At 39.1% G+C, this 13,990-nt stretch overlaps 1 protein-coding gene across 1 annotated transcript in view; it reads right to left on the bottom strand.

The window, feature by feature from the left end:
• The window catches only part of nalf1b (NALCN channel auxiliary factor 1b), a gene marked incomplete at both ends in the record, with an annotated part of 83,859 nt that overhangs the window by 47,825 nt on the left and 22,044 nt on the right, over positions 1-13,990 (bottom strand). The gene's annotated exons all lie outside the window — the stretch shown is intronic.

The raw sequence follows: 13,990 nt of genomic DNA, 5'->3' as shown, positions 1-13,990 counted from the left end.
AGCACATTTTATAGACTGGGCTGAGATGTTTGTGTTAAATCGATAAATGCCTCTTTTTTTATTATTGTGGTCTTAAAACAAGACCAAGAGTTATTTATATTATATTAACTCTTTGGCACTGTATTGTGCCATGTTGCAAGTGCCACAGCAGTGATGCTTCTGCAGCTCTGATCCAGCACAACTGTCTCTCTCTCATCCTACTTCAGCAGTTCTGGATGCCATCTCCTTCCCATTGCCAAAACCCAGGCTGTTTTTCTCTTCTCCTAACTGGATTATTAGTAATCAATAGTGATTATGGGGTGGAGCTGCCGTGGCCTGTAGCCGGGGCAGCGTGTGCCAGGAGTCAGTAATCACTACAGCAGATGGTTTGGCAAGGTTCTCAGCCAAAAGAAGGAAAAGAAAACACGACTTGCAGGTCGTCACAAATACACGAGTCGCATTTATTACACAATGAATATTGACCAAGAAGTTTGACTTTAACAGATTATATGAAAAATCACCATCTCAACAAAAAAATCACAATACTATATTTTCCTAAGATTGTTTAGCCATAATCCACACTAGTTTCACTTCAAGTTTCAATGAAGGAACACAAACTACATCATACTGTACAGATCACATGGATCCAAAGGAACCTGAATACAAAAGAATGATCTAAAAAAAGATTATAGTTATCACTCGTGGTTATTTCCTAATACCCTAGGGTTCCTTCATGCCACAAAGACAATTAGTAGCCCCGAATCATCGCTGGCTAGAAGCGGGAAGAGCAGGAGTGAAAGCTGCTAAAAACAGCTGCAGCACAACTCCCTGCGTCGATCCAAGCGGTAACAGATCATTTGAAGTGTAAAAGGGACTCGAGCTCGTACAGTTGCAGCCGTTTAAAAAAAAAAGCCGAAGGTGCAGATGAAGTGGAAAGTGCTGCCATAGATGCTGTGTGTGACAGTTTGGATTTATAATTAACTCTGACAGGGACAGGACCTTATGTTGTTTGACTTCAGCTACACTTTGCATTAGTAAAATACAAAAAAAAAGCAGAAGGAGGTTAATCTGATAGTAGAGATGTGAATCTTTGGGTGGCTCACGATTTGATTCGATTCCGATTCTTAGTGTCACGATTCTCGATTCAAATGATTCTCACTTCAAAAATTGATACAATGCATAGTGTGTTAAGGCAAATTATGGCATCAAAACAATACAGTTTGTATAAGATAATGTGACTATGTGATCACACAAAGGCAAACTGAAGACAAAAGTTAACATTTATTCATTCAAAACAAATAAAATCTTACTTACTGTACAAAACAATAACTTGCATAAATAAAAGCTTACACTAGCTGCCTTTTTCTCCCAGAAGTTACACAATTTCATTCATACTCAAACAATGGGCCATGTCAGTCAAGCAGTTCATGGACTTGAGCTCATATTTCATTCCAGTAGTGATGACTTCTTACCCAGAAATTGCCCTCATTTGCGTTATCTTGCAGTGCTTAACAGTACATGTAAAGGTACTGATGGACTTCCTTATTTAACTCAAGCAAGTTTCCATTGCTTCTCCGTTGTCTCTTTGGACCAAAACAAGAACATGCCACTAATTGGACTGGAAAGTGTTTTGCTACGGGGAGCATATGCAGTCGGCACGAGTATTCGTCCACACTGACAAGCCAACCTGTCACCATTGTCTGTTTGATTTTTGGTCCTTGATACAAATCCTAGCATTAACTTGAGTATGATTTTCGTCAGTTGAGTAGCTAAATGAAGAGCATATTATTATCCAGAGCAAATAATCATTTTTATTATTTAACATTGTAGAACACAATACTTCCACACTGCTGTAGCCACATTATAGGCTGATGTGTAAAAAGTGATAATGAAATACAAGTTTGGATGATGCACATGTCCAGCGTTGAGAACATCAACACCAACCACTCGGGCTGATAAATAATGTATAGTTTATCTTGGAATGATTTCTACTGGATGAAAAGACAAACATGTATTTACTGTGCTGTAAATGAACTGTAAAAACTTTTATGCAGCTACTATTTTTTTATTTTGCACAAGCCAGTAAACGAGTCAGGAAAAAATAAGCACAGAATCCTTTTTCGGACCGTCTGATGCATTCATGAAGAAAGAGTCACATATATTTGTATGTATATTTTACAAGATATCACAGTAAAGCAAGAAAACTTGCATAATCACCTCTTTCTGTTGTGAGTATGTAAACACCTGTCTCTCTCACACACAAAAGTTGTTCCCTGTATAACTGTATACAGTTTAGCATAGAGAGCAGAGCAGAGAGACAATGATCCACATGAGCTGACTGATGCTTTATTAAGCTTATCAACCTAGAAGGGAACAGAAACCCTAGTTCTCTGCACGACAAAACAATGAGAGCCTGGACCAAGGTCTGCATGTTAATTTGACATTCTCACCTTACAACATGCTTGTCGATAGTATGCCTGAAATAGCAATCAGGATAATTTAAGAACTGACAAATGATCAACAACACAAAAGCAGAGTCATTTTTAGCAACAGTATTATGTCAAAACCTTTTTTCCAATTATCCTGACTCTCTCTCTCTCTCTCTCTCTCTCTCTCTCTCTCTCTCTCTCTTGCTCTCTTTCACACAAATAGCACACATTCATTTTGTCTTTCCCATGAGGTAACTGGCATTTCTGTTGATTCTCTCTGAGGAAACCAACACCTCCCACTGCTTTCCTCTCTCCTGCCCTTCTTTCCTTGTTTATTGTTACCTCATGTCTTCACTCTGCTCCTCTTCAGGTCTCAAAGCTCTATTTATTTATTTTTTTGTAGAAGAAGACAGATTAATTTTGTACGACATACTACAGTACCGGTTTATGCAAGAGACAATGACAAAGTACCAAAAACCAAAATTCACACAACTTCAGAAGAAGATTCCTTTCTCTTCACCTCAAAATAATTAATATAAGCGCTCTACAGCTCTCCCTACAGTTTAGGAAAACATATTTTTACGACACCAACGTAAACGTCCATCCATCTATTGTCTGTCGCTTTGTTCTCACTGTTGTAAACACTCACCACTGACGCCGCCCCCCCCCCCCCTTCTCCTCTCCTGGCCATGTGCATTTGTTTTCAACAAAGCTGGAGAACACAAGCTGTGGAGCTACGTCCGAGGCTGGTCAGCATCTGTTTTGCATGTTTCTGTGTTTTTGAATTGTTGCCATTCGAAAAAAAAGGCAGAAAAATTGGTCCGATGTTTACTCGGATGTGTGGTTCCTCACCTGTTCAGACCGTCATTTCCTCTTCCTCCCATTTTTGTTGGCTCTGCCGTGATGAACATCTAAAATAATGATATCATTGCATCGATCTTATAGCTGGTACCTGGGGTGTGAGTGTGGAGTGTAGTGAGTGCTCTTGCAAGTCCGTGTCTCAGGTTTTGCAAGGCCGATCTTCTGCTAACACACGGTCGCAGAAGACAATGGTAACAATCACAACAACTCCAAAGCTGGTAAATTAGGGTAAAATCCTGCATAAATCTGCTTTTAAGAAAAAAGTCAGCAGGGTGACATGACAAGGTGTAGTGAATCTAACAAAAACATAACGGCCCTGTCCCATTTCTCCCCCTTAAAATTTCCACTTGGTTTGGAGTGCCCACCGTAAATTCCCATCGTTGAGGAAAGTGGCTTCCCTATGGAATTGGGACACCACTATATGCAAATTAACTTAATGAACATAAAGAACGTGCTAACCTACGTCACATGTTGACAATTCTACCGGTGGAGCGTGCTACTATTTTCATTCAGGAAAAATGGATCCAGCTGTTGTGTTGCCTGTTGCGTTGGCTGTGTTTGTTTTTTTCCCAGTCTGAACAACGAACAGAGGAGAAGTTTCTCCGTCCTTGTAAACGCTATATCACGTATGTCATTTAAATCTGACAAGTTCAGGATATGCGTGTTCAAGTGGACGCCGGTACACACATACAAAACACTGACAAAACTGAGCTACATGAGGGGCAAACTCTCTCGAAGCACTCGACAAATAACCACTAGCTAGCTAGTTAGCTAGCTGCTTTCATAAATTGTCAGTACACATTGCTGTTCAAAGCTCAACGGTCCTTTGGATGTAAATCAAACCAACATATCCCAACACATTTCGACATTGTTACATTCTTATTTGCGAAAATATACAAACAAAATTGTTCCTCTGCAGATGTGGCCGCCATCTTTGTTGAAAAAAATCAGCCGGCTCGCTGAATTTGCAAAGCATCATGGGTAATTTCATCTTCCACTTCATTTTAAATATTTTATATTTCTTTTCATTTTTTATTATTTTATTTTATGTATGAACAATAACAACAATCATTATTTTATTTTTTTTATTTTACAGTATAGTATAGTATAGTACAGTATTTCAGATACAGGCCTCTACCAAACGGTTGAGATGTCTGTTCATAATAAACCTGGTTTGCATAATTCATAAAGTACAACATTCAGAGCAAGTCACATTAAGTGTTAGTGAGTTCAGCTTGATGTATTGAGTTTCAATGACTTAAATTGTGTTCGACCAAATGGTTGAGAAGTACCTTAAAGGGTTAAAATAATTTGTTCTGCACATTTACTCACAAGAGTGACTTTTATTACAAATATGTTGGGTCCACTCTGCTTTAAAAGTGCTGATGTCAGACTGTAAATAATGTCCTCTGTCCTTGTTTACACCATGGTCCACATGATCCATGCAAGTTTACCTGATTACAACACATACTTCTCGTCACACCTTAAATATCACAGAGTATCTGCCATAGTCCTGGTAGCTACTGTGCTTGTTTTGAAGTGCAGGCCAGCGGAAATAGGCTGGTGCACTAAGTGATGACTGTGCTGGCCACAGTGACACCCATGAGCCTAGAGCTACAGCACACTCGCTCAGAACGTAGCACACTTTCTAATTAACTAATGAAATATTAACCACCTCTTCATTCTCCTTCTATTCTGTCTGACTCCATCTACACTTTTCTCTCCGTGTTTCCTGTTACCCTCCTATAACCCTCTTTACCACCATTTTTCATAAGTGTTTCATGTTCTAATTTACTCTGTAGATGAATTCATGCCTCTAAAAATGGGTTACAGCTACACAAATGTGATTGTGCATTCCCAAATCTCTTTTTTTCTAAAATATTGGTTTAACACAATTATTGAAATGGAATAAATGAAGACATTTAAACATGAGGGGGAAAAAAGAGAGAAAAGCTGATTTTGTGTCACTGAAAACAACACAGGACTTTCAGTCCAGTGTTAGACTGTGTGTGTGTGTGTGTGTGTGTGTGTGTGTGTGTGTGTGTGTGTGTGTGTGTGTGTGTGTGTGTGTGTGTGTGTGTGTGTGTGTGTGTGTGTGTGTGTGTGTGTGTGTGTGGCAGGGGTGTGAGACAAGTATTTTTCTTTCATGCCCATAAAGCATATTTTAGCAAAGATGAAAAAATGAATATTTTTGTGAATAATTAAGGGGCTTTAAGAGCCACAATGCAGATGCACAAAAGACACAATAACACACACTAAAGGACAGCCACTAGGTCCATGTGCCGCTGTGATATTGGCAGCCTATCAATAAAGCTCTGGAATAGGCCAGGGGGGCCGGGGCCACATGCTGCTCTCCCAGGTGCCTGATCTATATTAAGGTGGGTTTCCAGACCAGCTGAGCCAGCAGGGGCTGCACAGTGAGGGGAGATGGGCCAGCCTGAACAGTAGTAGGCAACCTCCTGCCAAGACTTTCATAATGGGAGCACTTAATAGCCACACAGACGCATACGAGCAAGCAGGTTAACACGAACAATGAAAAAATTTGATTTTAACCGCACAATGTGACGCTTCACTTTTCTATTTAAAGTTGTGACTGATAGTGTCAGGATATGAAGAAAAGAAGACCCAAAAGTAGGTCTGCTGAAGTAAAAATAAACCACATGAGTCTTGATAAATTTAGTAAAAAAAGAAGAGAGAAAAAAAATCCAAAACAGATGGAGGTGTAAAAGATGTGATATGAGCATAGAGACTCATGAGGGGGGGCAGGGATGGTTGGAAACAGGTAAAACACATCAGGGCAGAGCAGACGATCACAGAGAATGGAAATAAGAGTTAAGAACCAACAAGGGAATAAAACAGAACCACTAAAAAAAATGCAAATCTATATCAATATATCAAAAACTCCAAATCAGGAAAAAGTCCAAAAGTGACATACCATGACATATAGCATGTGTACAATTACAGCATCGTAATTTAATTCTTACAAGTTTGTCTAAAGCTAAGTTTAATTATAACTTTTTAAACAAAATATTTCAAATATATTCCAGTACATGTCGGAAATACAATTATCAGAATAACTGGAGAATCACTTTTAGGGTTTTTTAGGGTGACTTCATGCCAGTTTGAGCAAGATCCTTTTGTATTATAAAATGTATCTTTGGCTGTTTCACTTTTGCATCTTCGTCCATCTTTTACCCTCAGAAAACCTGCATGTGTGTATGTGTGTGTGTGTGTGTGTGTCCTCTCAACATCAGTAGTGGGTAAATCATGCAGGGGACAACTAATACTCAGGTTCTGTTACCTTTCATGGCACCGAGTTTATCTTAGGTGACAAAGCCTCCATTTGAAGCAGGCTTATGTTAGAGACTGGCTAATTCCTAATACTTCTACAGTGATGACAGCCAAGGCCGCAGTCATTATGTATTCAGTTTATCTGTCAGCCTGTTCCATTCTCATGAACAGGTTATCAAAAACTGACTTGAACTATGGGATGAACTAATTACCTTTTGGTGCTCAAGGTTATAAAACTTTTTTTCTCAATTTATCACACTACTTATGATTCATTCATTCATTATCTACCGCTTTATCCCCCACATGAGGGTCATGGGGCTGCTGGAGCCAACCCGAGCTGACATGGGGTGAACCCCGGACAGAACCCCGGTCCATCACAGGGCCACGCACAGAGATGAACAACCTTTCACTCTCACACCTACGGTCAATTTAGATCTGTCCAATCAACCTCTGCAGGTTTTTGGACTTGTGGGAGGAAACCTGGAGAACCCAAAGAAAACCCACACACACTGCGAGAAAATGCAAACTCCACACAGAAAGTGTGGACACAAATCATTTATTCAACTAAACTGATTGCATATTCTACCAATTGTTCGACACAATTCCCATAGTCCAAGATTTGGCAGATTTGGGGATTAGGCAAATTGATTTTACATGTGCGTGTGAGAGTGAATGGTTGTGTGTCTCTATGTGTCCCTGCGATGGACTGGTCCAGGGTGTACCCCAACTTTCACCCTATGTCAGCATGACATAGGGTCATGTGGAGGATTAAGCGGTAGAAGATTAATACATGAATGAATGTTCAACACCGTAACCCAGAAACAGGTGAGATTGTGACTATACTTCTCATTTTGTTTGGACACTAAATTATGTTCACTTTCAAACTGATCCAATGTGCACGAATTGCGTCATGAACACGCAGGTTGGGCGTGCAGCCCAACTTTTGGAACCAAGGATGCGTTGTAGGTGGAGTATAATGCTGTTTTCCAGAGCCCATCCAAACCAGTTGGACGTGGGACTTACCCTAACCCTACAACTAGAAAAAGTGCACTGGAATGCCTGTCGAAGTGGGACCACCTACTCGCGAAGTCGAGGCTGATCGATCTACCCCAACTTTTCTGCGTGTAGAGTTGTTTTAGAAACAGCAATTTTATCACAACCTGTTTTTCATGTTATGGTGTGAAATTATGTCGTCGTTATCTGTTAGCATGAAGATATGTAGGGCTACGGTAAAAGTATACTCATGGCGTTACATATTGATATGTAACGCTTTTACATAATATACGGCTCGCTTGTATGCAAGTAGACTGAATTGCTGACAGTCAAAATGCCTCTTCAAACATAAGTCTAAAGCGCCGCGATCTCTATGTTTTCTAACATTCGACTTCAATTGCTGGAACGCTTTGAAGTATGAGCTAGTACAATCCAGGTAGGATAAGTCCCACATCCCATTTGTTTGGATGGGCTGTGGAACGCACCTGGCGACATTCAAACAGGCTGGCACTCCTATTCCCATGCCCGACTGGCCTTTCATTTAATGAGCCACTCGAGCCGCACGTGCCGAGGGAGATGTTGTTCTCTTCTTCTTTGGTAGGAATGCGTTCTATTCCCTGCATCCAGACTTGTACCGCCACCCGATGGTGAAGTGGGATACTACAGGACCCTGACGCGAGAGTATACCAGGGTACGCGCAATGCGACGTATCCCGGGGCTTTAACAATGACAAATAACGGAGCAAAAACAAAAAAAGGCACAACAAAGTAATCCCTTAACTCCTTCATATATTGCAAATCATGGCGTTAGTATAATTCAAAAATGCCAAATCCATTTTGAGATGAGAGTTTTATGTCAGACTGCAGGGGTCTGTAAAAATCAATGGTGAATAATTTAAACCAGATGTTAGTAAGCATTATCGTAATTTAGAAATATACAGTAGTATCTTGTAAAAAAAAGAAATAAACTGTTGTGATTATTCATAAACAGTATGTTTAGATACGGCACACTGACATCTGGTCCTTCTCTTCCTCACAGCACTCTCGTTTGAGGAACTATGCTTCCCAGAAACGAGGCGGTATCATTCATATTCAGAGGGTATTATGTCACCGAATATAAACTTTGTGTCCTGAAACATAGCAGAGCAAGCGAGTATTGTGTTGCCGTCAACATCACACGCAGGTGCTGCACAAGAAACACTCACATATGGAGGTTTTATGAGGATAAGAATGAAAATGAAGATGCAGAAGAGGATGAATCATTTAACGACAGGAGAGGGAAATAGTGTATGACAGATTCACCCTGGGGACTTTTTACATTGTTAATATAATTCAGTGTTACTTTTTAAAAAATCCTATCTTGTTGATAACGGTCTCACCTTGTGCTGTCCAGCTTTATCAGTGCTGTAAACAACTGCTAATGGAAATCGAATTTTTTATCCTGCTGCTGCTTCACATCAAAAGCAAAAAACACTGTTTTTCGTGTAGTAACAAATAACACGATTTTGACTATGGCTTAAGATAAAATGAATGTATGTCTTTGTTTGTGCATTGTTTTGTTTATAGCAGCTTTTGGGTGGTGATCCAGACATGGCTATGTAGTTAGGATTTTGAGCTATATATACATACATATATATATATATATATATATATATATATATATATATATATATATATATATATATATAATATGACTGACCTTGTGAGATAGGGAAGTGTATTGACACTGTGGGAAACTCATAGCTCATGTGGGCTTTGGCAGACGGTTGATAAGTTGAAGAAACTTCCCCTCATCATTAATATCTCCAGCAGTGCTGCTCATGTGATACATAAAAACTTAACAGATTCAGCCACAGGATAGAATCTTTAATCTGTTTTTTCTATTTATAAATCCGTAAGAATAGAATCAAAAATGTTTAACTCTCAGTATTAATACAGTTCCCCCACATTAGAAATTAAAGTCTCCAAATAACAATAAGGTTGAATCAACATCTATTAAAGCTGTCATTACCATAGAGTGGGTCACATCATTTTTTCTTTTTTCTTTTTTACTGCTTAATTCTTTTTTTTTTCAGTAAAAAACAATATAAAATGTGACAGAAATGGCAATAAAAAAATGGTAGTGAACATTAAATTCTGCCAAATTTAGCTCTTGTTACAATTTATATTCTGTGTATTGGGTCATGATAGTTTATCATCTTCAAAAAGTGGGTCCCCATATAAAAAAAAAAGTTTGGGAAACACTGTCCTAAAAACCAGGAAGTCACATTGAAATTAAAATCTCTTTTCCATAAGTTATACATAAAATGTTGAGAGTATGTGCCGCCATGTAAACATGCCCTTGTCAAATTCTAGGTGCAATAGCTAATCAAGACTCTATAATTCTTCCAAAAAAAGGTGCTTCATTATGACCGCGACTGTCAGCGGCTCATAGTGCTGTAAGGATTATAAAGCCAATGAGTCTTAAGATTTTTGATTCAGACCCATGACTACAGTTGAAATTCGAGGCATAATTGCCTGAAACTGCCATTAACAAGGCAACCATACATATTCAGCAAGGCTCAAGGATAATCTCTCGTGGTCTCTTCCCCCTCCCCCCCTCCCCCCTCCCTCTATCAGGAACACCTGGAAAGGACAAAACCTACCTTTCATCAGCGGAGGTTGATAACGCCGTGGCTTCAGAGAGGCCTCAGTGACACAGGACAAAACATAAACAGGTGTGTCTGACACCAGCTCCATCTCTCTCTCTCTCTCTCTTTTGCCCTCTCTGTTTGTACATGGGTAAAACAACACACACACATGCACATGGACAAACCTGCACTCACAACTGAGTAGGAAACCTGAGGCTGCAGGTGTGATCTGTACAGCTGTGCAGCTGCTGCAATATTGTGACAGCAGACACTGTATGGCCTTTAATCTAATAATATTGGTTTCAGTATTATACACAGGGCAACACAAAAGACTGTAAATTGCGCATTGGATATGTCCAGACAGACTGGCTATTGTTGAACATCGGAAATGGTTGAAGTTCCTATTGACTATGCATCTTAGCCATAATATATCAATACACACCATTCTCAGAATTTCTTTTGCAGCTTTGCAACCACCACCACCACCCACTGAATTACTGTCTGTCAGTTTGATCTCCTTTCATGTCGTGAGTGACAAGACTAAGGGGCTGAACATGCAGCGGCTACGATTTTTTTTTAAAGCTTCCATAGAGTGTTCCTGTCGCACATATATGTGAGTTATGGAGGTCTACTGTGTTGTTTTTATGGTCAAAAACCTCCTAGTTGCTGTAAATGAGCCGATAGAAATCTCTCCTCACTGAAGCTCTCATCAGTCGGGCTGTTTCAGACTGAAATCTCACCCCCAGAAGACAGATTGTGATTGGCCAGTAGGGGTGCAACGGATCAAAAAACTCACGGATCGGATCATTTTTCGAATCAGCAAAAAAAAAAAAAATTGGAAAATAATTTAAAAATAAACGTTCGTTTATAAACACTTTTAAATTATTAAATTAAAATACATAAAAGCAACTTAAAGTACACAAGGCATAATATCTTCTTTTTCAACACAATTAATGAAAAACAGCTTAAAGTTGCAACATAAAAAGGTATATCTCCTTCCTTTTCAAATTCAAATTGGGTGAATTCAAATTTACTACATGTGCAAAGCACCCTATCTGTGGGCCCAGTCCTGAACTGTTCGTTTCAAAACTTTAGGGCTTCATAAACGAGGTAATGGCGCAGACACAGACCAAAAAACAGCCTTAATTGGAACTTCCGGTCTATGGGAGCTTTAAGAAAACACAGGAAACCAGGTTGTGCTTTTAACCAAGGTGCTTGTGAGGCTGCACTTCTGCCTCATCTGTCGCTACTGAGCAACCGAAACCTGGAAGTTGCAGATGTGACGGAAGTTGCTGCATTTTAATGAATTCATTAAAGCATTAAACTACGAAAAACTATCAATTTCCTGCAACGCTTTTCCCCCTCACCCACAGCTTTACTATCTGGAGCATTTTTCTCTTTCACCAACTGACTCAAGGGCTTTGTCTGGATGATGGAGGTTCAACGTTTATTTCAGAGTGAGCAAAGACCACTTTGACCTACTTCTTTGACCAAGTATCATAAGACGCGCTGAACGCACTCTCTGCATTCCAAAAAAAAAATCCTCTCTGTGTCTCTCTCGCTCTCCTTTGTGCACACATCTGACACATGCGTCCAGTGAAATATATTTGTATTTAAATTATTAAATAAAATGAATAGTATTAGAGTTTTTATTGTATTTCTATCTATCTATCTATCTTTCTATCTATCTATCTATCTATCTATCTATCTATCTATCTATCTATCTATCTTTCTATCTTTCTATCTATCTATCTATCTATCTATCTATCTATCTATCTATCTATCTATCTATCTATCTATCTATCTATCTAATCACATATAATGACACCCACCTGAAGTCAGACTGCCTGAAAACAACATGAGCATTTGCATATAGAGCACGAGTGTGACATCACATAACATTACAGTCCATCCATAGATGGGTGGTGTTGTACCAGATGTGAACGAAATCAGCTTAAAACTGCTTTAACCGACACAAAGGATAACTACTATAACCTGACATCTTCAGGTCTGCTGCTATGCTCATAACCAAACCTTGTATTAGGAACATTAAAAAAAACAACAACAAAGAAAGCACTTTATTAAATTCTATTATATTCTATTATTCTAATACAACCAAAGAGCCTCTGAAATGTCTTTGGATCAGACACTGATTCCAGTGACAGTAATATGGGTGCTGAATATAGAATGGAACACTCAGACAAAAACAACAACAGAAATAATATGGTATCAACCCAAAGGCCAAATAAGATCAATATGTAATCCAAGTCAAATCCAGATAATGTAAAAAAAAAAATGCTTTTTGTCAACTTTTACTCTGCAGTAGAGCTGGCTTTGGATCTTGGATGCTGCATAATACAAATCAGAGACTCTGTTTCTTCCAGAAACAAATTAGCTGGTGTAGGAGCCAAGTCCCACTTCAGGTGCCAAATTTCGCTGAGCTTTACTGTTTGTTTCAGCCCCTAACCTTCGAAATGGCGAGAGGCAGAGTATACTGTATATACTGTATATATATATATTTTATGCCTCTCCTATATTCGTTCTGTTTTTCCGTCTGCAGAGAAACTGCAGATCTGCGTCAGCAATGACATATGAGACGAGTCTCATGGCTCTGCTATCGCGGTGTTGTTTTTGCAGCTTCACTTCTTTGCAGACTTTTTTCACTAAACCTGCTTTTATGAGATGACAAAAAAAGAAAAACAGCAATTGCAGAACATTTATTCAGAAGAACAAAATAGACCTCTTCCAACATCAGGTCATGATGATACAGTGATGATGAGATACTCTATTCATTGCAAGACAATTTGATTCATGACACATGTTTCAAACACCTTGCAAAGTGCAGTCTGAACTTATTGCACTCATAGCTCATAAATTGGCAAAAGAACAAAGAAAAAGAATGCAGAAAAATATCTGGGCTAAAAATGTTTGGCTCCTCTTGAATCTTGAGATTAAAAATAAATGTAACAAATAAATATTAAGCTGCGTCATATCCAGCAAATGCATCGTTGAATGTCTATCTGCAATATTTCTGCCCTTTCCTGGCAGCATCCATGAGTTTTTTTGTCGTTGCTATGTCCACAAGCTTCTCGATGTTTGTTGTTTTTATGTTATCTGTAGAAACATGTCTTTTAACATCTTTCAATGGTGCCTTTTCCCTCAATGTCACAGCGTCAAATAGTGCAAAACCCACAGAAGTCAAGTTGTCCTTACTACTGTTGAGATAAAGCCATGCTCTTTTGACAATTCAATAACGTTACGTTTCAGTATTTCTGTGACGTTAGCCACAGCCGGTGAGCATCAGCAGCAGCACCTCTTCTGTGCGTAGCCCACACTTGGAAGCCTTGTTTTCATTTTTAACCAATGATACATCAGATACATTTGATCGACACAGTACAGTGCATCTGGAAAGTATTCAAAGTGCAAAGGTTGCGAATGCTTATGCGATAAGGAGATCGGAAGTTATGATGTGTTTCAATGCAACTCCAATAGGGCTGCAGCGATTCGTCAACGATAAAATTTAAGCGTCGACGTGTCGTGTTATTGTTGTTGTAAATCACACACCGGCCACTTCATGCTCAGCTGTAACACACACTTGCGCTATCCAGAACAAGCTTCATGAAATGCTGCTGTGGGCAGTATTGTACACTGTTTACATGCCGCAAGGGAAGCAGAGAAGAAGAACGCACAAATTATGGCGGAAACAGACGAAGAGTCTCGAAAACTCCGACCCAAAGTTTCTAAAGTTTGGGAACAATTCATTGAAAATAAACCAGATAGATATAAATATATCTATTATTATGGTGCT

Source organism: Microchirus variegatus (genome assembly GCF_963457635.1).
Source record: "Microchirus variegatus genome assembly, chromosome: 22".
Lineage (NCBI taxonomy): Eukaryota > Metazoa > Chordata > Actinopteri > Pleuronectiformes > Soleidae > Microchirus > Microchirus variegatus.
This window is presented reverse-complemented; position numbering and strand designations above follow the sequence as displayed.